General features: G+C 41.7%; 1 long non-coding RNA gene across 2 annotated transcripts; it reads right to left on the bottom strand.

The window, feature by feature from the left end:
• Positions 1-25769, bottom strand: LOC132378319 (uncharacterized). 2 transcript variants are annotated; one of them, XR_009506967.1, is made up of 4 exons: positions 25617-25769; positions 16852-16990; positions 14458-14631; positions 1-5832 (listed from the first exon to the last, which is right to left on the bottom strand). It is a non-coding gene; the product is annotated as an uncharacterized LOC132378319 (long non-coding RNA). The 2 variants fall into 2 exon arrangements; XR_009506968.1 differs by lacking the exon at positions 14458-14631.

Here is a 25769-nt window from a genome sequence, read left to right as displayed (position 1 = left end):
GGGAGGTGACGAGGTCCCATAAAGTGAATTCAGGGAGCTAGGTGCTAAGTTAAAGGACAGGATCTCCAGGGCTGTGATCTCGGGATTGCTACCCATGCCACGTGCTAGTGAGGCCAGAGCTAGGAAGATCATACAGTTTAAACTGTGGCTAAGGAGTTGGAGTAGGAGGGAGGGCTTCAGTTTTTTGGATGATTGGGCTCTCTTCCAGGGAAGGTGGGACCTGTACAGAAGAAACAGTTTGTACCCGAACTGGAAGGGGACCAATATCCTGGAGGGAAGGTTTGCTAGTGAGGTGGGGGGGGGGGGGGGTTGGTTAAACAAGAGTTGCAGGGCTATGGAAACCAGAGCAGCAGAACAGATAGAATGGTTGTGGAGAAAGATGGTGTTAAACCTACATACAAAGTCAGGAACTGAAAGGATGAGCATGGTAGGTCTACTGTTCTGAGCAGCATATATTTCAATGCAAGAAGTATTGTAGGAAAGGCGGGTGAGTTTAAGGGCTAGGATCAGCACCTGGAATTATGCCATTGTAGCCACTAGTGAGACTTGGTTTCAGGAGGGGCAGGACTGGCAGCTCAGTGTTCCAGGGTTTCATTGTACTAGATGTGATAAAGCACGAGGGATTAAAGTGGAAGAGGTGGCATTTTCAGGAAAAATGTCACAGCAGTGCTCAGACAGGGCTGACTGGAGAGCTGGTTGAGTGAGGCTTAGGGGGTAGAAGAGAGGAATAAGAAAGGTGCGACCATACTAATGGGATTATATTACATAGGCCACCAAACCGTCAGCAGGATTCAGAGGAGCAAATCTGTACGGAGATCGCAAGAAACATAAGGTTGTGATACTATACGGTTTTGATTTTTTTCCATATTGACTGGAACTCCCATACTATAAAAAGGCTAGGTGGGAAAGAACTTGACAAATGCATTCAGAAAAGTTTTCTTAATCAGTACATGGAAGTCCAACCAGAGAAAAGGTGATATTAGCTCTCCTATCGGGTAATGAGACAGGGCAAGTGACAGATGCTTGCGTAGGGGAATATGTTGCATCCAGTGAACGTAGTACCATTAGCTTTAAGGTAGTTATGGAAAAGGATAGGTCTGGTCCTCAGGCTGAGATTCTAAACTGCACAAAGGCCAATGTTGATGGTATCAGAAAGAATCTGGCAAGTTTTCAATCAAGAAACAATCTGGGACGGGCTGTTTTCTGGCAAAGGTGTACTTGGGAGGTGGAAAGCCTTCAGAAGTGAAATTTTGAGAGTACACTTTTCGTATGTTCCTGTCGGAATAAAAGTCAAGGATTACAGGTTCAGGGAACTTTGCTTTTTGAGGGATATTGAGGCACTGGTTAAGAAAAAGCAGGAGGTTCACAGCTGGTATAGGCAGGTGAGAACAAATAAGTAACTCGAGAAATTTAAGAAATGCAAGAGAGCACTTCAGAAGGGAATGAGAAAGGCTAAAAGAAGACATGAGATTGCTCTAGCAGACAAGGTGGAGGACCGTTCTAAGAGCTTCCGCAGATACATTAGGAGCAAAGCGATAGCAAGGGACAAAACTTGTCCTCAGGAAGATCAGAAGGGTAATCTACGCGTGGAGCCAAAAGCAAATGGGGAGACCTTTAATGGATTCTTTGCGGCAGTATTTCCTCGGGAGATGAACACAGAGTCTATAGAAGTGGGGCAAATCAGCAGTGAGGTAATGGACACTGTGCAGATTACAGAGGAGGACGATTGCTAACCATCGGGAGGATAAATCCCCAGGCCCTAACAAGATTTTCCCTCAGACCTTGTGAGAGGCTAGTGCAGAAATTGCAGGCTCTCCAGCAGAGATACTTAAAACATCCTTCACCACGGGGTGAGGTACCGGAGGATCGGAGGATAGCTCATGTTGTTCCATTGTTTAAGAAAGGCTCTGAGAATTAGCTAGGAAATTACAGGCCGGTGAGCCTGACATTAGTAGTGGGAAAGTTATTGGAAGGTATTCTAAGGAATCAGATATTCAAGTATTTGGATAGATAGGGATAGTCAACATGATTTGGTTCATGGTAGATTGTGTCTAACCAATCTTATAGTTTTTCAAGGAAGTTGCCGAGATATTTGATGAAGGCAAGGCAGTAGACCTTAGCAAGGTCTTTGAAATGGTCCCCCATGGGAGGTTGGTCAAGAAAGTTCAGTTGCTTGGCTTTCAAGATGAAGTAGTAAATTGAATTAGACCTCGGCTCCACGGGAGAAGATGGTTGCCTCTCTGACGGGAGGCCTGTGACTGGTGGTGTGCCACAGGGATCGGTGCTGGGTCTACTGTTGTTTGTCATCTATATCAAAGATCTAGGTGATAATGTGGTAAACTGGCTCAGCACATTTGCAGATGACACCAAGATTAGGGGTGAGTTGACGCCAAAGAAGACCGCTAAAGCTTGCAGCGGGATCTGGGCCAGCCGGAAAAGTGGGCTGAAAATTAGCAGATGGAATTTAATGCAGACAAGTGTGAGGTGTTGCATCTTGAGGAGAACAACCAGGGGAGGTCTTATACGGTGAGCAGGAAGGCACTGAGGAGCGTAGTAGAACAGAGAGATCTGGGAACACAGATCTATAATTTCTTGAATGTGGATTGACAGGTAGATAGGGTCATAAAGAGAGCTTTTGGCATATTGAATTCATGAATCAATGTATGGTATTTGTACTTGCATTAATCTTACTTCTTACATCCAGCGGAGTAGACATCTCTTATGCCGTGTCTCTGTTGCATAGGAGTTGTGACGTTAAGTGGAAATTGTATAAGACATTGGCAAGGCCTGATTTTCAGTATTGTGTGCAGTTTTGGTCACCTACCTGCAGGGAGGATATCAATAAGATTATAAGAGTGCACAGAAAACTTACAAGGATTTTGCCAGGTCTTGAGGAACTGAGTTCAAGGGAAGGGTTAAATAGGCTGAGACTTCATTCTCTAGAACATAGATGATGGAGGGGAGATTTCAGACATATACAAAACGATGAGGAGTATAAATAGGGTAAAGTCGAGCAGACTTTTTCCACTGAAGTTGGGTGAAAAGGTCATAGGTTAGGGGTGAAAGGTAAAAAGTTTTAGAGGAACATAGGGAAACGTTCCCTCTAAGGTGATAGTATGTTTGTATGCACACATCTTTTGCTATAGCGCACAAAGGGATTTAAAAGGCACACAAAAGGCTATCATCCTCTCCCTCGTTGGCATGTTAGGAATATTTCATGATCATACACAATTACATTTCCTTTTCCGGATCCTGATGCGAACGGTGTGAACAACATGGAGTTTGCGATGACTTGTCTGCAGGTTTTAGAAATGGCTTAGTTGTACGGTTTATATTGAAGAAATTATTGATTCACTCCGTCAAATTCCAAAGAGGCAAAAGAACTGCTAGTTCATTTAAAGCAGAATGACATCATCCTTAGAATGAACTGCCAGCTCAAGCAATGGATGCAGGTCCAACTTCAACATTTACGAGAAATTTGGATAGGTACATGGATAGGAGGGGTACGGAGGGCTATGGTCCGGGTGGAGGTTGATGGGGCTAGGCAGATCAATGGTTCAACATGGGCTGGATGGGCCAAAGGGCTGTTTCTGTGTTCTATTACCAAAATAAAAATTCCAATTAACAGATAATTATTAGTTAGACTTAAAGAAAAACTTTGAAAGTATAGCACAATTACTTACATAATTTTATCATTTGGAAACATCCATGGAATTCCAAAATCTTTGTACAACTGTAAACTTGACTGCTTTTTAATACCTTCTCCTTTTCAACTGATGACAAGCCAAGAAACAGTTGCATTCCTAATGTTCGTTAGTGGCTTACTACGTTGAACTGAGGTATAAACTTGATTGCCTGGTGTGCGTAGAGCACAATATAACTTTGAGTGTTTGTATGTTTCCATACAAAAAAAGATGTAGGAAGTTAATCTCACATATTTACTTTCAGTTCACTCCACCAGTCCCCATAAGGCTACATCTCTCACGAAAATGATTTACTATAAACTTGATCACTGCCAAGTGTGGATCATTCACAGGAAAGCAGATCAAAACAACGAAGATGAAGTGATTCATCAGTGTTGTTTGGGTTTAGTTTTCACATTAAAAGATTGTCTCTTTGACGCTCTAGTGTGGCTAGCCTGCTGCACTTCAATATTTTTGCATTTGCTTTCCTTACCACCAATTCAACCTACAAGAGTTAACCATTAGGGAATCCTGAGACTCCGAAGTCCATTTGCATCTCAAATTTCTGAATTTGCTCCCTGTTTAGAAAAATAACCTGTGCCTTTATTCCTTCTACTCTGAACTGCATTCCATCGGTCAATTCTTTGCATATTGCCCTAACCTGTCCCAGTTGCCTCATCCTCCCTTGAAAATGCCAAATTCCCCTCACCTTCTGAGGAAGTAGAGGCATTAGTATGCTTTCTTTGCCATGGTGTTAATGCAGTTGGACCAAGATAAATTTTTGATGATATTTATACCTTGAAGCTCAAAGTTACCAGCCATCTCAATTTCATCACCATTGATACAGACAGGCGTGTGTCCTCCACTCACTTACTGAAGTCTATAACAAGCTCTCTTTTTTTTGCTGACATTGAGAGAAAGGTTGTTGTCTTGACAACATGCCTCTAAGCTCTCCATCTCCTTATTTTAGGACCTCCTGCTCCTTCTCCTTGGGCTTGTCACGGTAGTGCAGTGTGTATGCTTTACAGAGCCACCTGTAAGATCAGGGTTCAATTCCCGCTACTACTGTAAGGAGTTTGTACTTTCCCTCCGTGACCGCGCAGTTCCCTCCACATTCCGAAGAAGTACAGTTCGGGTTAGTAGGTTGTGGGCATGCTGTTTGCTCTGAAAGCAGGAAATCCTTGCTGATTTGGTTTGACGTAAACGTTGCATTTCACTGTATGCTTCAATGTACATGTGGCAAATAAAGTGAATCTTTCTCTTCGTATTCTGAGTCATTGTTTGGAATCCAGCCCACTATGGTGGTGTTACTTGCAAACTTGTAAATGGGGTTGGAGCAGAATTTGGCCACATTGTCATTGAGGGCAGAGTACAGTAAGGAGCTGAGTCTTTATGAAGGTTATAATCACTCCCACTTAATACTAGTCATTAATTACTTGCAATCTTTCAGGCCAGGCAGTTGGAACTGAATTTGCTTTATCCCTGGATTTAGCAGAGAGTTCAATCACACCTCGTAATATGAACATCTTGCTGAGTAAGTGGATTATTGGCCATACTTCATAGAATGTAGCCGGATATTCTTTTACTAGATAAACGTAATAGATAAATGCGTTTCTAGTTTCATTTATATGGGAAAAATCCCAGCCAAGCACATAGGCAAACAACTGAACACTTTGATTGCACCAAAGAAGTTTTATAATCTCTTTTATTTTTATTTTTAGAGATACATACGTACCCTTCCAGTTTAGCGACCCACCTATTTGGCCCTAGCCTATTCACAGGACAATTTACAATGACCAAATAACCTACTAACTGGTACGTCTTTGGACTGTGGGAGGAAACCGGAGCACCCGGAGGAAACCCACGTGGTCACGGAGAGAACGTACAAACTCCTTACAGACCACAGCAGAACTGAACTCTGAACTCCGATGCCCCCATTGCGCTAACCACTACAATTTGCTAGCAAATTGACTTCTTTACAACCTAACAGATCATACCATTAATCTTCTGTGAATAAATATCATCATATGCATCAATTAAAAAGTGAGCAAATATATTCACCATGGAGACAATCCCTGCTGGTCTCAACTTTCCATATGAAAAGGATTGTATTCCCAAAGGAGCTTCCATCAAGAAACAATGTTCCAATCTGTCAGACATGAAAGACAATGGATTTCAGCAAGGGATTCAACAATAACAGAGGGACTATACACATCAGGCTTTCCGGCCCTCAAATGATTTAGAAGTCTCATTTGATTTGCAACAGTTTTGTCTGTATCAGTACACCACTGGCAGATAACAGAAAGAATTGACCTCTAGTTATCTAGGGCCTAAAAATGATAGTGCATATGCATAGAAATTCAAATTTTTTCTAAGTTTCCTATGAGATGCATTTTTTAAGTTACGTGCATTCTTATTCCTTAGCGCAAGAGATTCTTCATTTGCTGGAAATCCAGAGTACCACACAAAATGCTGGAGGAATTCAGCAGGTCAGGCAGTGTCCATGGAATGAATAAATAGTTGCTGTTTCGGATAAAGACCCTTCATCAGGCCTGGAAAGGAAAGGGTAAGATGCCAGACAAAGAAGGTGGGGGGTGGGGGGGAGAGAAAGGAGGAAAAGCTAGAAGGTGATAGGTGAAGCAAGTTGGGTGGGGAAGGGGGGAAATAAAGTAAGAAGCTAAAAAGTGATAGGTGGAAAAGGTAAAGGACTGAAGAAGAAAAAAGGAATTTAATATATAGGAGAATGGACCACGGGATAAAGGGAAGGAGGAGGGGGGCCGGGGGAGGTGATAAGATAAGAGGTAATAGGGGGCTAGAGTGAGGAAATGAAGAGGAGGGAAAAGGAGAGAGAAAAAATAGTGAAGTTGGAGAAATTGATGTTCATGCCATCAGGTTAGAGACTACCTTGATGAAATATGAGGCGTTGCTCCTACAACCTGAGAGTGGCCACATGGCAGAAGAGCAGGCCACAGACTGACATGTTGGAATGGGAATGGGGACTGGAATTAAAATGGATGGCCTCCAGAAAATCCTGTGCAAATAAAAGATAATACTGAGAATGTGAGTTGTAAAGGGCTCCTGAAAATGGAAACTGTAGATCATAGATCATTTCAGAGTAAGGACCATTGTCCTCATGGATCAAATAAATAGGTTTGTAGATAAGACTATAATTAAACAAGTACGGGAGAGAAAATTTAAGAAATTGAAGGAGAAGAGAAAAGTACTGACATGTTTAATAACTGTGTGGGAAGGGGCGATATTTTTACCATTACTTGTAAAAATGTTACAACTATTGTGAAGAAATTTCAGTGAAAACTATTGTCGTTCCCTTGTCCAAGTAAACATACAAAGATTTTAACAAAGCAGATACTGGAGAATTGATTAATGTGCTGGCTTTCTGATAGATTGAGGATGAATCCATTGTTTATAGATACTGGCATACAGCAGTGACCATGAAAGCAGACTTTATCATCAATGATGTTATATTTCAGGGCATTGTTGCCTCGTCAGCCAATTCCATCATGTACATTCTTTAACTAACTAATCAAAAATTTTATTAATTTTTCCTAAATCAGAGCTTTCACTTAAACACAGTATTCTGAAGTGACTCCAGATCGTCCCTTGACTGGAGTTGTTTATGCATAACTGTGACGGAATCAGAGCCACCACAATATCAGATGAAATGCAAATGTTTAAAACAGTCAATCTTGTCTCAGGAACCAAGGTACTAGAAAAGACAACTGACAAAAGCAACATGGTGTACAGGATCACCTTTGGAGACGGCAACAAGAACTACATCGGCCAGACTGGACATAAGCTCTCAACTCATTTACGGGAACACAAGTTGGTGGCACGGAGTCATGATCCACCGTCGCTAATCTCAGTGCATGAAGATCAAGAAGGACACCATCTTAACTGGGACACCACCAGTTTCTGGTGCAGGCAAACACAAAGCGGGCACGAGAATTTTCAGAAGCATGTTCTCTTCTGATAACTCTGTAACAAAAGTATCAGCATAGACCCCATCTCTGAACCCCAAAGAGGCAAAGAAACACAAGCAAGTAGAGTTCAAAGGTTTAAGGGGTAGCCAATCAGGACTAAGGCAAGCCAACGGAAGCCTGCATAAGTGCAAGCCTGTATAAATAACAACAACTGCACACTGAAGAGGTCACCTCTAATGCTGATGAAACGTCTGCAACTAATTGCCAAGCTTGGCAAACACTAGAACGTCAAACAAGTCAATCTGCAATATCAAAAGATCTAATCAAGAAGCATATATCTATGGGAAACTAGACCTTGACTTGAGGAAACCCACAAAGTGAAACCATCAAATGACTGCATATGTGTGCGGCCTCTTCTGCAGCAGTATAGTGGTTAGCACAATGCTCTACAGTGCCAGCAACCTAGGTTCACCTCCCGCCGTTGCCTGTAAGGAGTTGTAGGTTCTCCCGTAAGGTGTATGTGGTGAACTACATATGTTTGTCTGGACACGCCCCCCCCCCCCCCCACTGACTGCTCCTGTGGCTCCTCCCACAGACCCCTGTATAAAGGCGATTGGAGGCACGGCTCCTCCCTCAGTCTCCAGGATGTTGTGTGATGGTCTCTTGCTGCCGACTGCTCTCTTCCAGCAAATAAAAGCCTATATCTCGCCTCACGTCTCCGAGAGTTATTGATGGTGCATCAGTGTACCCGGAATAAATCTGCGTGGATTTACTCCGGGTGTTCCAGTTACCTCGACAGTCTAAAGACGTGCTGATTGGTCATTGTAATTGTCCCGTGATTAAGCTAGGGTTAAATTCAGGGTTGCTGGTCAGCACAGCTCAAAGGGCTGGGAGGACCTATTGCACACTACATCTCAATAAATAAATTGTTAGTGAAGACATTTGAAAATCAGCCAAGAGGCACAACAAATTAAAGCTTGTTGGTGCCGGAGAATTAGAACCTAAGCAAAGATTAATAAGAGGTTTGAATCTGTGGGTTTCCTTAGCAGGTCATGTAACCATGGATACCCCGGTCCACTCCTGCCTGGCAGCTTACTGCAAAGAGGTCAATTCATGTCACGTTTAAGCTTGGAGATAATTAGCAATCAGACATTTGATTCATCTTTTAATTTTGAGCAAACCTGGTGACCTTTCATTCAATATTTTCATATGATTTAAATTTTCTTTTTTTAAAACTTTTTTAGGTGATTTTTTTTCCTTCTCCGTGAAGTTTCAGATTTGACCAGAAGGATTTTTCCCCTTTTTTTTGTTATTATATCCTCAAAATGGACTGCCCAGTCTTTTTTAATTTTGTTTTAGGTTAGTTTAGTGGGGTTTTTTTCTTCTCAATAATAGAAATTTTGAGTCTTTTTTATGAATTGTTAAAAGGAATTATGGCTCCTTTTATATATTAGCTCAATATTATACTATACATGATTTTGACAGTGTACACTCCTTTGTACTTTTATTGAATTATGTTTTTGATATAACTTCTCTGATTTGTATTTACCCTTATTTTTTTAAATCAATAAAAAACAGATTGAAAATGTTAGGAGGTCAATCCAAGTTCAAGTTTATTGTCACTTGACTGTATATATATATATATACAACCAAACGAAACTACTTTCCCCCGGACAGCTCACAGTGCACCTGCACAACATATATCTCACACAGCACATAAACCAAAATATTCCACCATATATAAGTGAACAAAAATTAATTCAAACTGCATGCAGTAAAATGCAGTGAACAGCTCGCTGTCCTAGTGACGAGACCTCGGCGGTGGCAGGGTATTCATTAGTCTCACATCCTGAGGGAAGAAGCTGTTGCCCAGTCTGGCGGTCCTAGTCCTGATGCGTCAGTACCTCTTTCCTGATGGTAGTGGGGCAAAGAGATTGTGGGATGGGTGGCAAGGGTCCTCAACAATGCTTTAGGTCCTTTTTGGTCAATGCTAATAGTAAATGTCACTAATAAGAAAGAGACCTTGAGGATTCACCTCCCACACTCAAAATCTCCAATATGATGCAGCAAAGGTGGGCAGCCCTTAAGGCTTTTACTATCTCTGCCATTACTTGTAAACTCCAAGATGAACCTCCCTTTGGACGGTGGAGTTGCCTTTCGCATTGTACGATATCGATCCATCCCTTTTAAGTTGTCTGACAGAGAGCAGAACACTTTTATCTGTCTTAAGCAAGGAGTGGCACCACCTGGGGTCTAAGTTGTGGTCACATCATGAGAAGTAGTCTCCAAGCATGGCAATCATTCAGTTCCCAAGATCCAACAGCCTGTCTTCTGACTGATAACTGTGAATGGAGCCAGCAGAGGCTGACATTTCTCTGGAAGGCAGAATTCATGATTCCACTGATGACTTTTGTCCTCGCAAGTGCAATTGCTTGCACTACCTTTACCACTCATCTTCTTAGTACTGTTTATTTATTGATTATTATTACAATTATTTGTGTTTTTGTATTTGCAGCTTGTCTTTTTTTGTACACTGGTTGTTTTTTTTGTCAGTCTTTGTGAACAGTTTTTCATCGATTCTATTGTATCTCTTTGTTCTACTCTGGATGCTCACAAGAAAATGAATCTCAGGGTTTAGTATATGGTATATACACATACACTGATAATAAATTCCCTTTGAACTTTGTAACAAAACCAGCTGGTTTGTCACTTGACTGTATATATATACAACCAAACGAAACTACTTTCCCCCGGACAGCTGGCCATGAAATGTTGATGTTAGGAGATTCGGTGAAGGTAATGCCATTGAGGTGGCAGGAGGCAGACATTGCCTAGAACCTGCAATTATTACATGGTTCTGTCCATAGATACAGGCAGAGATTGTTGTATCAACAATTTCTTTCAGAATTAATTAATGCAACAGTCTGTGCCCATATGCTCGATCTTCCTAATAGAAATGAAAAGACATTAACCTGACTCCTCCACCCAGAGCAGTCTCCCTGATACTCCTCCTCCCTTTTCCCCTTCTTCCTCGACTTTCTCTCCATCTCGCTGTGCTGCTGCAGTGTGACGGTCATTTTGGGAAGAAGTGGAAACTTGACTGGCAATATAATTTAATGAATAACGGTTAACAGAATAAAATGGAATTACCAAATGACTCATCAGGAAAGTTTCCATTTGCTGTATTAGAGATGTTATATGTTACAATTAATAATGATTGAACCTGCAGATACTAAGAAAGTAGCTGGCAAACCATAAAAATACTTTGTGGGAATTGCTCGATAAATCCAACTTTCATTTTCTCTATTAGAAAGATGAATACCATCAATATAACCAAATTTTAATCCAACAGGTTTGCCTAACTTAATGATTCTAAAACATGTATTTGAATTTTGCTATATTTAAATGACCTTATTGTTCCCTGAATGCACATTTAGGCATTAATCTTAACACTTCCAGATTTGGTTTCAAGTAATGGCAGAAATCAAACTGTATTTTAACTTTTTAATGAGGAGTTTCTCAATGCAATATCACACTTTTGAAGTAATTTCATGGCGAAGTTCGTACCACGAAAACATTCCAGCATAGTACAGGCCCTTCAGCCCATCATGTTGTACCTACTCTAAGATCAATCTATCCCTTCCCTCCTACATAGCCTTCCAGTATTCTATCACCAATGTACCTGTCTAAGAGTTTCTTAGATGCCTCGAATGTACCCACTTCTACCACCATCCCTAGGCAGTACCCACCACTCTCTGTAAAGAATTTACCTTTGGCATTGACCCTATACATTCCTCCAATCACCATAAAATTCTGCTCCTGAATTAGCCATTTCCATCCTGGAAAAAACTCTGTCTATCCAATTGATCAATGCCCCCTTATTATGTTGTACCTTTATCAAGTCACCTCTCAGGCTTTGGTCAGACTGCACTGGGAGTACGTGAGCAGTTTTAGGCACCTTATCTACGGTAAGAAAGGATGTGCTGGCATTGGAGAGGGTCCTGATTTGGAAAATGTCATGATCGGGAATTTTCTCTGAGTTTACAACTCAGAAATTGTACCCAAATATCTAGCAGTTTGTAAAAATGCCTCCCCAAATCCTCCCAATCTGAAATTAGACACAAACAGGCATAAATGTGCAAAAGTCAGTGAAATAGCTCCAAGATTATTATCTTTTTTTTTTGAGTTTTAGAATTTAAAATTTTATTTTATTCAATTTGGCTTCCCATTCCCATTCTGACATATCTATCCATGGAGGAACAACACCTCATTTTCTCTTTGGGTAGCCTCCATATCGATGGAATAAACTTCAATTTCTTCAACGTCGCATAATTTCTCCCCCTTTCTCTCATTGTCTCTTATCCCATTCTCCATTTTGGTTACCCTCTCACCCTTGCACCTCTCCTCACCTGCCCATCACTTCCTTCTGGTTCCCCTCCTCCTTCCTTGCCTTTCATGGTTTACTAATTTCTCCTATTAGAATCCTTCTTCGATAGCCCTTTACTCCTTCCACCTATCAACTCCTATCTTCTTACTTCATCCTCCCTCCCCCACTTACCAACCTTCCCATCATCTGGTCTCACCTATAATCTGCCAGCTTGTACATCTCCCCCTCCCCCCACCTTCTTATTCTGACTTCTGCCTCCTTCTTTTCTAGTCTTGATGAAGGGTCTCAGCCCAAAATTTAGACTGTCTATTCCTCTCCATGGATGCTGCCCGACTTGCTGAGTTCTTCCAGCATTTTGTGTGTGTTGCACTGAATTTCCAGCATCTGCAGAATCTCTTGTGTCTTTATCATATTTAATCAGCTGTTACAGTAACTTATCCTCCAGAGAAGCATAACCATTCTGTGATTCGGGGACTTGCAAGCCTCAATGACTCAGAGAGCTGTGTTGGCTGGATTCAGGGCTTTGTGCTTTGGCTCTTGATAGGGTCACCCATTGCAAACAGGTCAAAACGTACAGGCCAGACTCTACCAATCTCTAAGAGTGGTCCACTGGTCCTCCAGGTTCAGGGGTTCAGCTCAGGGCTAACAACCCTGGCTGGTAGAACAAAATTGTTATGGAAACAGCAATATGTGAGTGGCTGAGGGCAGGCAGAGATGTAGGGTCTTCATTGCTGCCCTAAACGCCAGTGCTGTAATGGACTGTAAATAACTAATTAGTAGAGTAGCTTATGTTTTTTTGTGTAGTTTACATGTTGCAGCAAAGATGCTTCTACTGAATTAAAATAATGCAGAATGGGTCTCAGTAAGGACTACCTGAATCTGGCACTGACTGAGTAGGAGCCATGCATCAGTTCCCTATCTGCTCTGTACCCTGTGTTGTGAGTTTATTATGTTTAGTATGGTTACCAGCCACATGAGAGAGGACGTGGTTAAATCCAAAGGAATAAGCTACGTATTCATGCTTTGTTTTGTGAAATATTCAGCAGAGGCCTGACGGAGGCCGTATCTTTTGCTGACCACCTCGTTACACTTAATTTACATTTGGGCACACTTAAGTTTCATCATTTCAAGATTGGATGTTTGCTAATTGCTATTGGAGTTTTTCGAGGATGTAACCAGGAAGTTAGACAAGGGAGATCCAGTGGATGTAGTGTACCTCGATTTTCAGAAAGCATTTGATAAGGCCCCACGTAGGAGATTGGTGGGTAAAATCAAAGCTCAGGGCATCAGGGGGAAGACATTGACATGGATAGAAAACTGGTCGGCAGATAGAAAGCAAAGGGTAGTGGTGAATGGGTGTTTCTCGGAATGGCAGATGGTGACTAGTGGGCTGCCACAGGGCTCGGTATTGGGACCACAGCTGTTTACGATTTACCTGAACGATTTAGATGAAGGCATTGAGAATAACATCAGCAAGTTTGCTGATGATACTAAGCTGGGTGGCAGTGTGACATGTGATGAGGATGTTAGGAGTATTCAGGGTGACTTGGATAGGCTGAGTGAGTGGGCAGATACTTGGGAGATGACGTTTAATGTGAATAAGTGTGAGGTTATCCACTTTGGGAGTAAGAACAGGAAGGCAGATTATTATCTGAATGGTGTAGAGTTTAGTAAGGGAGAAATACAAAGAGATCTCGGAGTCCTTGTTCATCAGTCACTGAAGGTGAATGAGCAAGTGCAGCAGGCAGTGAAGAAGGCTAATGGAACGTTGGCCTTTATTACAAAGGGAATTGAGTACAAGAGCAAGGAAATCCTCTTGCATTTGTACAGGGCCCTGGTGAGACCACACCTGGAGTAATGTGTACAGTTTTGGTCTCCAGGGGTAAGGAAGGACATCCCGGCTATAGAGGAATTGAGGCGTAGATCCACAAGGTTAATTCCTGGGATGTCCAGACTGTCTTACGCAGAGAGGTTAGAGAGAATGGACCTGTACATGCTGGAATTAAGGAGATTGAGAGGGGATCTGATTGCAACATATAAGATTATTAAGGGATTGGACAAGATAGAGGCAAGAAATATGTTCCAGATGCTGGGAGAGTCCAGTACCAGAGGGCATGGTTTGAGAATAAGGGGTAGGTCATTTAGGACAGAGTTAAGGAAAAACTTCTTCTCCCAGAGAGTTGTGAGGGTCTGGAATGCACTGCCTCGGAAGGCAGTGGAGGCCAATTCTCTGGATGCTTTCAAGAAGGAGCTAGATAGGTATCTTATGGATAGGGGAATCAAGGGATATGGGGACAAGGCAGGAACTGGGTATTGATAGTAGATGATCAGCCATGATCTCAGAATAGTGGTGCAGGTTTGAAGGGCCGAATGGTCTACTTCTGCACCTATTGTCTATTGTCTAATAAAGGATCTAATACATATCTTTGACTTTTGAAGCAGTTACCAGTGGAGTTGATGGCTCGTCATACAAGTGTAAAAAAATCAGTGGCGGATGCGAGCGGTGGCAATTCGACTTGGTTAGAATTGGCTGCTGTTGACCCTATGGAATTCCCTCCTTTATCTTGCCTGCAAGCAGCGTCACTTTAGGCAGTTTGATGTCAATGTAATCAAAGAAGACCTGCAAATTGATCATAGTTCATTAACAATGATAGCAGGAAACCCCCATTCTTCAAGGTCAAGAGGCTGACTCGTTTGTGGAGGAAGGTAGGAAGTGTCCAGCTGTGGTTGGGGGTTAACCTGCATTAAATTCAAAGCTGCTTTGTGTGGGTGTGCTTGACTGCGGCATTGGAAACGAAAAGAAACAACTTCAATGTCTTAGATTTCTCAGTTTCAGCAAAAGCCAAGGTCCCATACTGGTGATGCAGAATGCTCTTCATGGTACATTTGTAATGGTGTTTTATGTAACATACCAAATCTTCCCAAACTCCTCATGAAATATAGCGGCTGTCTCGGCTGCTTTATAGCTGCAGCAATATGTTGCATCCAGGCTAGATCCTCAGAGATCTTGACACCCAGGAACTTGAAATTGCTCACTCTCTCCATTTCTGATCCCTCCATGAGGATTGGTTTGTGGTTCACCATTTCTGAAATCCACAATCAACTCTTTGCTCTTAATGATGTTGAATGCAAGGCTGTTGCTGAGACACCTCTCAACTAGCTGAATAATAGACCCTCCATGATAGTATGGCAGAACCAACTCGATGAGTTGAATGGCCTAGTTCTGTTCCTTTGGACAGAGTCTTAAATCCATCACTTAATATATGTCAAAAGTAAGTCAAGACATAACATTAAGAAAAAACAGGGGAACAACTCCATCCCTTATTAAGCCTGAGATCTTTAAAATGTGCCATGACTCAGATGAAACAATCAATCAAGAGAATTATCTTTCAACACCATGATACTATGTAGATACTTTAGTGATCTTTACCATGACCAATTTTGCAAATTTTTTCTGCTGAAGATTGTTAAATTATTGATCAAGTTTTGAATATGTTGCAAAACAATCAAGTAATATTTCATTAAAAAGAGATTAATATTTCTGAACAAATATTTTAAAAGTGGATATTCATAATACAGGTTCATTGTTCTGAAATGCAGATAGGTTCTTCGGAGCTATCCTCCATCCACCACCTAACGCTGGCAATAACTCAGTATACAAGAGTAATCAATATTTCCACATCATTTTGTGAATTTACAACAACAGGACAAGAAATGTTCAAGGAAATTTACAACTGTTGAACCTTTCTGACTCAGAAAAGATTACTTAGAAAGCTAATTACCATTTCATTCCCAGATAAAGATCAGCAACACATCTTCATGTGAACATTTTTTTTCAATACAAATAACAACTGGAAATGTGAAGTAAAACAAACTGCTGGAAAGTGTGAAGAAACAGAAATAGTTACTAGCTTTAATCTGCCTGCTGTGTTAGAACATGGAACGTAGAAATTTACAGCACATTACAGGTCCTTGGCCCACAATGTTGTGTCAACCATGTAACCTACTCTAGAAACTGACTAGAATTTACCTACCCTCTATTTTTCTAAACTCCATGTACCTAAAGGGCTCTTAAAACACCCTGTTGTATCCAGCTCCACCACCACTGCCGACAGTGCATTCCATGCACCCACCCCTCTCTGTGTGAAAAACCTACCTCTGACATCCCCTTGGTACCTATTTCCAAGCATTTTAAAACCATGCCCCTCTTGTTAGCCATTTCAGACCTGGGAAAAAGCTTCTGGCTATGCACACGATCAATGCCCTTCATCATCTTATACACCTCTATCAGGTCACCTCTCATCCATCGTGGCTCCAAGGAGGAAAGGCCAAGTACACTCAACCTGTTCTCATAGGGTACACCCCTCCAATCCAGGTAACATCCTTGTAAATCTCCTCTGCGCTCTCTCTGGTAGTGTTCTTCCAGTATTTTCTGTTTTTATCTCTCTCCACAATGAATTATTTATAGAAAATGCCTTTTCCTATAAACTAAAGTTAAATATCACTTAACTATAAAATCTGCCAGGAGTGAAGGCAAAATATTTTTTGAATTAATATATCAGCTTTGGCACAGTAGCAGTCTCTCAGTTGACAACAGTAATGGCAGATAAATGTCCCATGATGGATGTGACACCTTGCGAAGGGCAGATTTGGAATATCTTTTCCATGCAAGCAGATAACATGGGGGGGGGGGAATGTTTTATCATCAGTTAGACAACTTATTGTCAAATCTTTAGTATGATGTTTTACTGCTACCATTAACTGTTCCTTTAAATTCAAAATGTACTTTCACTCTCAGTTAAGATAAACTCACATTTGTGAAAAATGTATGTCTACTTACAAGTTGTAGATGATCCTGATGTTGACGAATCCGATAATATTTCTGGAACCACAGTATTTCCACCCAACAACAAATCTTACAGGACAGCGACAAACAGTTCCATTTAATTCAGTGCAATATCAGTGAAGTGAAGCAGACGCTTTGAGGGAAAGGGTAAATGTATATTTTTGTGAGCTGACAATTAACATAATAATTCTTAGAGAGCTTAACATTATACAGGACACAGAAATAAAAACAGAAGATGCAAGAAATGTTCACCACGTATCTATAACAAAACAGAGTTAATAGTTCACTGAAAGTAATGCACACAAACTACTGGAGGAACTCAACGGGTTGGGCAGCATCTACAGAAAGGAATAAAGTGGCGACGTTTCAGGCTGAGACCCTTCATCAGGAAATCACTTCTACCCCCACTTATTAACGCAAATATCCAATCAGCCAATCATGTGGCAGCAACTTAATGCATAATAACATGCAGGCGTGGGCAAGAGGTTGAGTTTTTGTTCAGACTAAAGCTCAGAATGGGGAAGAAATGTGATGCAAGTGATTTTGACAGTGGAATGATTGTTGGTGCCAGATGGGGTGGCTTGAGTATATCAAAAACTGCTGATCTCCTGAGATTTTCACATACAACAGGCTCTACAGTTTACAGAAAATGGTGCAAAAAAAAACAAACAAAAAAGTTTCCTGAGTGTCAGCTCTGCAAGCAAAAATGCTTTGTTTATGAAGGAGGTCAGAGGGGAACGGCCAGACTGGTTCAAGCTGACTGGAAGGTGACAGTAACACAAATAACCATGACTACAACAGTGGTCTACAGTGAAACATCTCTGTATGCATAGCATGTTGAACTTTAAAGTGGGTGGGCTACAGCAGCAGAAAACCACAAACATACACTAAGTGCTACTTTATTAAGTACAGGAGGTACCTAATAAAGTGCCACTGAGTACATATTATTAATTTCCAGTTAGATTATCAAAATATCTAAATATTGACCTACAATTTTCCTTGAGAACATTAGATTATTTTGGGGGGTTAACAGATATAATCAGGATATGTCAAAGTTGGTGGAACATGAATTGCATTTTGCATTCAATAAAACTCCACAACTGAAGCAAATTTCACTCAATTTGGCAATGGGTTTGAGAAAGTGGTTTTTCCCTGGTTATACTCCCTGACTCTTCCCCCGTTGCATTGACAACTGCACTGGTGCTGCTTCATGCACCTTGTGAGCTCATCAATATTGCCTCAAACTTCCAACCTGCCCCTTAAATTCATTTGGGCCATCTTTGACACCTCCTTCCCCTTTCTTGGTCTCTCTGTCTCCAGTCTGGAGACAACTGTCAACAGATATTTTATATAAACTTATTAATTCCCAAAGTTGTCTCAGCTAAACCTCTTCCCACCCTATCACCTGTAAAAATGCAATTCCCTTTCCTCAGTTTTTTCACTTCTGCAGATTTCCATTCCAGGACATCAGAAATGTATTCCTTCTTTAAAGAATGGGGCTTCCCTACCTCCAGTACTGATCCTGCCCTCGCCCACATCTCCTCCATTTCCCCTATATCTGCACTCACCCCATCCATCTTCCCACCACCTTAATAGTGATAGGGTCCCTCTTGTTCTCACCAACCACCCCATCAACCTCTATATCCAACACATTATCCCACAGAACTCCAAATGGACCCTACCTCTAAATATATTTTTACCTCCCCCCGCCCTCCACTTCTTGCAGGGATCTGTGATTTCCTTGTCCATTCATCTCTTCCCACTCATCTCCCTCCAGGGACTTATCCCTGTAAGGAGCCGATGTGCTACACCTGCCCACTCACCTTCTCCTTCACCTCCCAAACAGCCCTTCCAGGTGAGGCAACACTTAACCTGTGAATCTGCTTGGGTCATCTGTTGTGCCTGGTGCTCTCGACAGGGCCTCATCTACACTGGAGAGACCCAACGCAAATCGGGGGACCACTTTGTCGAGCATCTCTGCCACATGTGGGAGTTTCCGGTGGCCAAACAATGATTTTCATTCCCATCCAACATGTCGATCCATTCAAGATGAGGCCACCTTCACGGTGGAGAAGCAGTACTTTATATTCCATCTGGGTACATCCAAACTGATGATATGAATATCGATTTCTCCTTCACATTGACAAAATACCTTCCCCCTTCCAATATTCCCCACCCTGACCTTGCACTTCTTATCACCTGCCAATTACTTCCCCTGGGTCCCCTCCTTTTTCCTTTCCTCCTATTGTCTACTTTCCTCTCCTATCAGATTCCTTCTTCTCCAGCCCTTGACCTTTCCCACACACCTGGCTTCACCTATCACCTTCTAGCTAGCCTTTTTCCCCCTCCACCCACCTTTTAATTCAGACTCCTCCCTCTCAGTCCTGCTGAAGGGTCTCGGCCCGAAACGCAGTTGATTACTCTTTTCCATTGATGCTGCCTGACCTGCTGAGGCCCTCCAGCAATTTGTGCGAGTTGTTTTGGATTTACAGCATCTGCAGATTAGCTTGTGTTTGTAGCTTTTCTTTAGTTATGACTGCTAAATAATAAAATACTTATTGCCAATCACACCCGCTGAGTTTGAACTTGCTTTCTGCACGTGGTTATGTTGATGTCAACTTACCCAACAGCAATGGGTAAACATTTACAATGCTCCAGTGAAACCAGAGAACTTGCACATCAAAACTCTTTCCCCTTTTGAAACAGGTATATAAACTCATGAGGGGTATACTGTAAATAGGGAAAATACAAGCAGAACTTTTCCCTCAGGTTGGGTGAAACAAAAACTGGAGATCATAATTTAAGGATGAAAGGTGAAATATTTAAGAGGAACATGAGGGGGTATCTTCTTCACTCAGAAGACAATGGAATGTGAAATGAGCTGCCAGTAGTTCACCGTCAATATTTAAGAGAAATTCAGATAGGTTTATGGATGAGAGGGGTATGGAGGACTATGGTCTCAGTCAGGAGTTCCCAACCTGGAGTCCACGGACCCCTTGCTTAATGGTATTGGTCCACGGCACTAAAAAGGTTAGCACCCCTGACTCTAGGTGTAGGTCAATGAAACTAGGCAGGTTAATAATTTGCAGGGACTGGATGGGCTGAAGGGCCTATTTTTCAGCTGTAGTTTTCTATGACACTATGATTCTATTTCTTAGCTCCTTCACCGAGCTTGCTCTGAATGCAAAGCAAGAATTTATATAACAGCCTAAGAGCATCTGAAGATCAGGAATTCATTAACCCCATATATGCTAAATGCATCAATGGAGGAGGATTACAGAAGAGATACTCTTTCCCAGGGAGGTGGCAAAGGAGAGCAAAATCAAATTTCTTGACATTCTGGTTTTATGATAAACAGGGATTCAGCAGTGGAAACCTTGAGCAACACCCACAAAATGCTGGGGGAACTCAGAAAGTCAGGCAGCATCTCTGGAAATGATTAAACAGTTGGCATTTCATGCCGAAGCCCCTCATCAGGGTTTGTCTTGGCCAGAATCTTTGTTTGTTTAGAGTAGACCCATCCATAGGTGGTGCAAGATTTGGTGAGTTCCTCGCATATTTTTTAATGTGTTACTGATACTATGACGATCATCTAGGTTTGATTATATATTTTAATCACAAAATAAATATATTTTTATTATACTTTTATTCCTCTACTTCACTAGGAATTTGTGAAGATTTGGCATGACATCTAAAACTTTGAAAAACTTCTATAGATGTGTGGTGTAGAGTATATTGACTGGCTGCATCATAGCCTGGCATAGCAACACCAATGCCCTTGGATGGAAAAGCCTACAAAAAGTAGTTGATATGACCCAGTCCATCATGGGTAAAGTCCCCCCCCCCCCATCATCATTAAGCACATCTACATGGAACTTCACAGGAAAGCAGCTGCTATCATCAGGGACCCCCAGCACCCAAGACATAGAAACATAGAAACATAGAAAATAGATGCAGGAGTAGGCCATTCGGCCCTTTGAGACTGCACCGCCATTCAGTATGATCATGGCTGATCATCCAACTCAAAACCTTATACCTACATGCTCTTTTCTCACTTCTGCCATCAGGAAGAAGGTACAGGAGCCTTAGAACTCACACCAGCAGGTTCAGGAACAGTTATTACTCCTCAGCCATCTGGCCCTTGAAACAGTGGGTGACTTCACTCAACTTCAATTGTCCCATCATGGAACCATTCCCACAACATGCGGGATCACTTTCAAGGACTTTGCATCTCATGCTCTTGATAATTATTGCTTATTTATTTATTATTATTATTATTTCTTTATTTTTGTGTTTGCACAGTTTGTGGTCTTTTGCACACTGATTGAAGGCCTAAGTTAGTGCAGTCTTTCAATTAATCTATTATGGTCATTATTTTATAGGTTTGTTGAGTATGCCCACAAGAAAAATGAATCTTGGGGTTATGTATGGTTACATATGTGTATTTGATAATAAATTTACTTTGAATTGCATCACCTGCTGAGTGTCTCTAAGATTTTTGGCTCCTATTCCAGATACACAGTATTTTGCATTTGATTTTGTTATATTGCCATTTGCTCAGAGACAAGAAACTGTTGGATTCCTGTGTGTAAGAGAGATTGTGCATCACTGTTTATGTATAAAACTTCATGACGAAGGCAACTGAATCATTCCTGTATCATTTGACAATTTAACAAAGACCATTTGACAAGTTTGGAGAGAGAGTGGATTTTTTTTCTGGTTGTAGGAGGAATGTAATTGACAGCATTTTTTTTGTCTCTGGAGGAGTGAAGCAGGCAAATTGACCATTCTTATCACATCCTGAGATCATCACACACTTTGCCCTTCAAACAAGTATACGTCTTGAGGTGGATTTCTGACGCTGACTGGTCTCTGATACACCTAGATTGAGGGTTGGCTCCATATCAGGAAGATGTGCTTGAAATTGAAAATGATGCAATCTTCTCCTAATGCTTGAGTTCCCAATGTTCTTTACACCATCGGCCCCTACCATTAGCCGAGGACCTAAAGTATCAGTCCTCCAGATCCAGTTGATGCAGAGAAGATCTGATGTAGATTAGACAAATGGACTAGGGGTTCCTAGAACTGCATTTCCAACTACAATAGACAGTACCAAAGGCCCAAATTCAATTCTCTCCTCTGTCTGGAAGAAATAGGGGCATTTTCCCCCTGATGTGTAGGGTTCCTCCTAGTGCATCAGTTCCCCTCCACATTCCAAGGACATAGGGGCTAGTAAGTTGTAGGCATGCTATGTTGGTGCCGGGATTGTAGCAACACTTGTAGGCTGCCCCCAGCACATGTTTGGTCTGTGTTGTTGGTCGTTGACACAAATGACACATTGCACTGTATGTTATGAGGTTGGAATGAACACGTGACAAGTAAAGCTAATCATTTTTAGAACTGCATTTGTTTCTGAAAGTGTGTGAAACCGTGAATATATTTCTCTCACTTTGGCAGGGAGGAGTGCCAACACATTCACTTCCCCAGGCTAGCTTGTCAGTGGTGGTGAAGCTAACTCAGATTTTATGCCAAGTCAAAATTACATCCAACCGTGAAAATCTGAGTAACGTCACCTTGGGAGCACGTCACTGATGGTCAAGGGAAGGCAAAGGTTTTGGCAGCCAGATTTGTTCATTTTCAACAGGTTGTTGGGTTTATGTTTACTGCACAGCTAAGTCTCCATTTTACAGGGTGGAGGGCAGGTGAGCTCCTACCAATAAACCACTCGCCTGAAAAAATGAAAAGACACCTCTTGCTGACGTCCAGATTGTGTTTGACCAGCTGAAAGCTCTCCTTCGCGTGGTTATGTGCTTTTCCGAATTTACAGTGACAGCATTTTCTACAAAAACCTTGACATTTCCTGGGAAAATGAATAAATTGCACATCCATATCAGAATCAGGTTGATTACTGTTGCCATATTTGCTGGTTTTGTGGCAGCAGAACAGTGCAAGGCCTAAGTAGTTACGATGAGTTACAGAGAATATAAATAATGAAAGAGACAAATAATGAGTTCATTATTCCGGGGGTGTTAAATATAATCTTGGTGGTGATAATATGGACTCTTCTCTGTCATGGATAATGAGCCCATTAAGAGTTGCAACAACAGAAGCTGAAGATCATTGCAATGAATGGAGGACAGAAGCTCGAGATAGGTGATAATTGTCTCTTTGAGAGTTGGAGGCTGTGAAATCCATGGAAGTTTCTGGCTGTCTACGGCTTCTCAGGGATGCCACAACGATTGGGCAAGACGGCCAATTTGTAACCGGGGAACCCCCCCCCCCCACCCCACTCCTAAACATTGGCCTTTCCCAAAGGAACTCCATAGCTGCATTTGTAGATGATCATTGGACCCTTTGCCTAAATTTCTACTGGAATGATACTGCTGTGGAGGTTAATAATTAACAGAAGCCTCTCGTTAAGACAGCTATACACTCAAATTTCTGGAGGATCTCAGCAGGTCAGGCAGCATCTATGGAAAGGAAATAGTGTCAACATTTTGAGCCCAGACCCTTCTTGAGGACCTTAAAGAGAGCTTTTGGTTTCATTATGTTAGAGAATGAGGGAGTATGAGAATGCCAATAATTCATGTTAATGGAGTTGGTTATAACCACTAGTTGTGTGAAGTCATTAATTTTAGAGAATGAGAAGTACGAACAGTGAAGAAGCAGTGTTGGCCTGTTACCTTGCTTGGTCTAATCAGGACATTGGCGTTCTTTGCCATTGACCTGCGGCCCCAGTGTGAGGGAAGCAGCTTCTCTCGTCATACTATGAATTCAAGATGACCTCCCGTAATCTCCCAGTAGTCAATGTTCAAAGTTCAAAGTACATTTATTATCAAAGTATATATGCTGTACATTATACGACCTTGAGATTCATCTCCTTACAGGCAGCCACAAAACAAGAAACCCAAAAGAACCCATTAAAGATAAAGACCAACTAACACCCAATATGTGGAGAAAGAGGAAAAAAACACAAATCATGCAAAAATAAAAGCAAGCAACAGCGTTCAGAATGAAAGTGAGTCCGTAGAGACAAAGCCCAGAGCAGGCCCACAGCCTCGGCTGCAGTTCATCACACAGTAGAGTAACTTGTGAAGCTCGCTGACATGAAGCCTGGAGCAGCCGGGGCAGGCCAACAGCCTCAGCCTCACAGCAGTGAAGAGCAGAGCAGAATAGCCCTGACCATCGCCTCCAGGCCCAACACCCAGCCTTTTCAATTATCTCCCTTCTTTGCTCTACATCGCGGAGTGCCTGTAGGTCAGGCATATTAACAATAATTTATTTTGTTTTCTGTCTGCTTTCAAGGTTCTACTCTGATATACATATGTGGATGTATGAGCCTCCTCTTGCAGACCTATTAGATTGTCACAATATTTCAGATCATCAATGGTAATTGTTAATTAATTAATTTACCCCTCTTTGTTACCAGTGTCTTCTCCAACCAGCCACTATATTTTTCACCCATACGTGATATTTGTAGAAGTCTAACTGTTAGTTTCTACTTCCACCTTCCTTTCCAGTCCTGATAAGACCATAAGATAGAGGAGCAGAAGTAGGCCATTCGGCCCATCAAGTCTGCTCCACTATTCAATCATGGGCTGATCCAATTCTTCCAGTATAAGATCATAAGACAAAGGAAGGGACTCGGCCCAAAACATCCACTGTTCAATGGTTTATTTAATATCATTTAACATATTTAATTCCATAGATGCTGCCTAAACCTGCTGAGCTCCTCCAGCATTTTGTGTGCATTTCTCCTACTTCCTCCCGGATGCCAGGCATTCACAGCTACCCACTGCTGTCATGTAATATGGGTGCCATGTCACTGAAACACTGAAGGCATGAAATTAAACTGAATTTACAACGTCACTGCTAACTAGCTGCAATTTGAAGTTCTGTACTAACAGTGCAACATTAATACAACCAAGACCATAAAACATAGGAGCAGAATTAGGCCTTTCAGCCCATCAAGTCTGCTCCACCATTCCATCTTGGCTGATTTATTACCTCTCTCAACCCCATTCCCCTACCTTCTCCCCATAACCTTTGATGCCCCAACTAATCAAGAACCTATCAACCTCTGCTTTAAATATATCCAGTGACTTGGCTTCCACAGCCTTGCAAGGCAATTAATCCTACAGATTCACCTTCCTCTGGCTAAAGAAATTCCTTCTCACCTCTGTTCTAAATGGACGTCCCTCTATTCTGTGGTTGTGCCCTCTAGTCCTAGATTTCCCTCACTAAACCCAAAGAATTTCAAGTCATTGTGCAAATCAAGATTAGGTTTTTATTCAGAGTGGTGGATGCCTGGAATGTGCTGCCTGGTATGGTGGTTGAGGCAAATAAATTAGAGGCTTTGAAGAGACTTTTGGATAGGTACATGGATGCGAGGAAGATGGATGGATATGGAGATGGTGTAGGTAGGAGGAATTTGTGTCTAAGTGTTTTTAATTTGCTTTTTTAGCTGGTTCAGCACAACATTGTGGGCCGAATGGCCTGTACTGCAGTGTTCTCTGTTCTCAGTCATCTATCTGTCTGTGAGTGAAAGATATTTATGGGAGCAATCTAATGAAGTCCTAAATTGCTTCAGGAGAAATATAGAAACAAATATTGCTAAATCCTTTTATGAAAAGGAAATACCAATCTAGTTACTAGCTAGCCTGTCTACAACGTTACTAAATAAGCACTTGATCACAGATCTTAATTTTAAAAAATGATTGCATTACCTCATCTGTATGAAAGTTAAAACACCCACTGACCTCGTTATTGTTGACCCTTCCTTAACTCAGAGTCCCATCTGTTCTGACGACATAAATCAGGTAACTACAGAATCCCACTAGGCTTTATAATTTATATCATGTCAGCGAATAATGATCATACTCTGTTGCTGCTGCAGTACCTGCTACCTCAAC

This window comes from Hypanus sabinus, chromosome 20 (assembly GCF_030144855.1).
Source record: "Hypanus sabinus isolate sHypSab1 chromosome 20, sHypSab1.hap1, whole genome shotgun sequence".
NCBI classification, from domain to species: domain Eukaryota; kingdom Metazoa; phylum Chordata; class Chondrichthyes; order Myliobatiformes; family Dasyatidae; genus Hypanus; species Hypanus sabinus.
Note: the sequence above shows the minus strand (reverse complement) of the source record. Positions and strands in the feature narration are given on the sequence as shown.